Below are 2,988 nucleotides of genomic sequence, written 5' to 3' on the forward strand. Positions count from 1 at the left end.
CTCTTTCTCCCCCTCATCTATCTGTCGGTCTGTCTCTCTCTCTGTCTCTCTTTCTCTCTCTCTCTCTCTTTGTCTCTCTTTCTCCCCCTCATCTATCTGTCGGTCTGTCTCTCTCTCTGTCTCTCTTTCTCTCTCTCTCTCTCTCTCTCTTTGTCTCTCTTTCTCCCCCTCATCTATCTGTCGGTCTGTCTCTCTCTCTGTCTTTTTCTCTCTCTCTCTCTGTCTCTCATTCTCTCCCTCCCTCACTCTGTCTATCTGTCTGTTTGTCAATCTGTTTCTCTCTCTCTCTCTCTCTCTCTCTCTCTCTCTCTCTCTCTCTCTCTCTCTCACACACACACACACACACACACACACACACACACACACACACACACACAAATATAAAATATTGAATTCTCACACTTTCAGATCACGGAAAAGCACATGAAGCAATAATGATACATCTACCAATTAAAGAGTTTAATAGGATCCCTTACGCCTTCCATCTCCCATCTATATTTTTCTATTCATCAAAAAAATAATATTCGTCATTCTTTGGAAATCGAAAGAAACTCAGATTTTTATTTTAATAGGTACAGTTTATAGCGGAACACCATTGACACTTCGTGCTAACCGGGACCATGCTTGTCTGCGATCAACGAAAATGCCTTGAACAATGGACGCAGTTTGTTTTGTTTACCGCGCGTTTCTCCACGATCAGCTGGTGACCCAGATACGCGCATCCGGGCGAAGTGCCGTCTCTCTAGTATTACTGTAAACTCTCTGCCTACACCCATGGACCACGCATGCGCATGCCATGGATAGGAAGGCCGTTTTCTCGGAAACAGCCAGCAGTTAGCAGTTATAAGCTAGTGATGGGCCGATACCACAATTTAGGTATCGATGTTGATACCTAGTACTTTTTCAAGGTATCAATACCGATACCTTGATACCTATTTAATGCTATTAGTAACAGGGTAAAGAGTAACGACAAAAATACAACTTAAGGGCCTAATCTTCAAAGTATTTAGGTAATCGTGTCTAGACGGGTTTCCGCTAATTAGCTGAGACTCAAACAAAAATTATTTGTAAAGGAGAGAGAGAGAGAGAGAGAGAGAGAGAGAGAGAGAGAGAGAGAGAGAGAGGGAGAGAGGGAGGGAGAGGGAGGGAGAGGGGGAGAGAGAGTACCCAAATATTTATTGTATCGATACCCGCCCATCACTATAATATTATAAGTTATTTTGTTTCATTTCATTATTATTCATTGAATGCGTGCCAAAACCTGGACAGTGGGCAGTTTGACTCAGTTTGAGTGACCAGTTAGACCAGCCACTGTAAGTTTTCTTTCGTATTGGATTCTATAGATTATATTGGATCTCTGTCACCGTGAACATGAGTGAGGCGAACGTAGAATCTAGTGGAAGAAAGATAAAGGTAGATTCTAGATCTAGATCTAGACCCTAAAAAAATTGCCAGGCGCTATGGGGCTGTTCAAATCTGTTCAAATACATGTACATGTATGTATAATCTTACACCTGGAAAGGGGCCCCCAAGAACCAATGTAATACTGTATTACACTTTTGTGAGGTGAAAAAAAAAAAGAAAGAAAAAAAAGGGTAGCCTTGGTCAAGAAAGGCTGCATAGTGTGCAAAGGTCACAAGGAATGTGGAAAATATTTTCGAAGTATTGCAGCATTGAAGAGGCACAAGGCTTTACTCAGGGAAAAAAATGGAGGTGAAGGAAGAGAGACAGGCAGGAATTAGAATCTAGTTGAAACAGGACCCATATTTGGAAGACGGCTCAGCAGAACTGATGCCCTTGTTTTAAAACTATTTTTGACATATTGATGAACACTACTGCCTTTGTAAACTTTGTTGATGATAACTAATTTCACTTTTTGTTTTAAGCATATTGATCAGTAATAACAGATACAGTGGAATCCTGATAAAGGCAACTCTTGTTTACAATCAACACTTCTATGGTAAAGTTTCTTACCTTCTTTGTTTAAGTAATTGTGTTTCTGATACATGTACAGTCAACTGTTCAACCGCTTGAGTGTTAACCTTTTGTAAAGTCAACAATTTGTGGCTAAATTAAATCCCAAGATGAATTCATTTAAGAAGAGATATTTAAACCCTGAGCTAGTGCAGGTGTACACACCTCCACTCCAATTACTTTGTTCACTCATATCTCTTGTTTTGGTGACAACTTCAGAATTATACTCACTGACTGAAATTGAGCTTATCTAACATCTTGTTATTACTTTGTAATTTTGTAGCTCTACGTCATCTTCAATTTTCAATGGCAAGTATTGGATAAAGTTTAACCTTGCTCAAAGTCAACACGTTTTTCGGTCCTCATTCCACTGTAATTTTTTTTGGTAATTAAGGCGTTTTTGAAATTGACATGAGTCTCAATTTTTCCTTACTAGATCTAGATCTAGATCTAGTAGAGTGTATGCAATATTTTGCTTGATTAATCTACTATCTGTTATTTATTTAGTACCGGTAAATGTAGAACTGCATAATTAATTATTGTTTGGGCATACGTATGATATCTGTGTAGGCCTATGTGTTCCGCGCAATTTACCGATCTTAAGATTGCGCTGCACGTTTTAACGATCATATAATTGCGTGGCAATCTTAAGATTGTGGGCGCATAATTTTAACGATTATATAATTGTATCATTCTTGTGCTCTTCAGTTTCATATCTAATTTTAATTTTCATATTTTTGCACTTTTGAAAATATACGTGAATGTTCCTTGATGTGAGTAAAAGAATAAATTATGCGATCGTTAGAATGTGCAGAGCAATCTTAAGCATTGTCGCTCAATTATACGATCGTTAAAACGCGCAGTCTTAAGATTTCGCCGATTTGTAAATTCCGCGGAACATGTTCTTCATGAATATTATATAAAGCGCATGGACCAATGATTGAAACACGGATTTGTGAGATAAAAGATATAAATGCCATATTATTAGTATTATAAGCGAACAATAATAATATG

The 2,988-nt window shown here is 38.3% G+C and overlaps 1 protein-coding gene across 3 annotated transcripts in view; it reads left to right on the forward strand.

Moving 5' to 3' along the window:
- The first annotated feature begins 1,210 nt into the window (after positions 1–1,210).
- The window catches only part of LOC101849873 (spartin), a 41,483-nt gene continuing 39,705 nt past the window's right edge, over positions 1,211–2,988 (forward strand). For 2 of the 3 annotated variants that reach the window (XM_005106448.3, XM_005106447.3), the window contains exon 1: positions 1,211–1,313. The gene's annotated coding sequence lies outside the window, so the exon portion shown is untranslated. Of the gene's footprint in view, positions 1,314–1,393; positions 1,414–2,988 lie in introns of those variants that run through there. The other variant, XM_035971908.1, reaches the window with a different exon arrangement.

Source organism: Aplysia californica, unplaced genomic scaffold (genome assembly GCF_000002075.1).
Source record: "Aplysia californica isolate F4 #8 unplaced genomic scaffold, AplCal3.0 scaffold00534, whole genome shotgun sequence".
In the NCBI taxonomy this organism is placed as follows: domain Eukaryota; kingdom Metazoa; phylum Mollusca; class Gastropoda; order Aplysiida; family Aplysiidae; genus Aplysia; species Aplysia californica.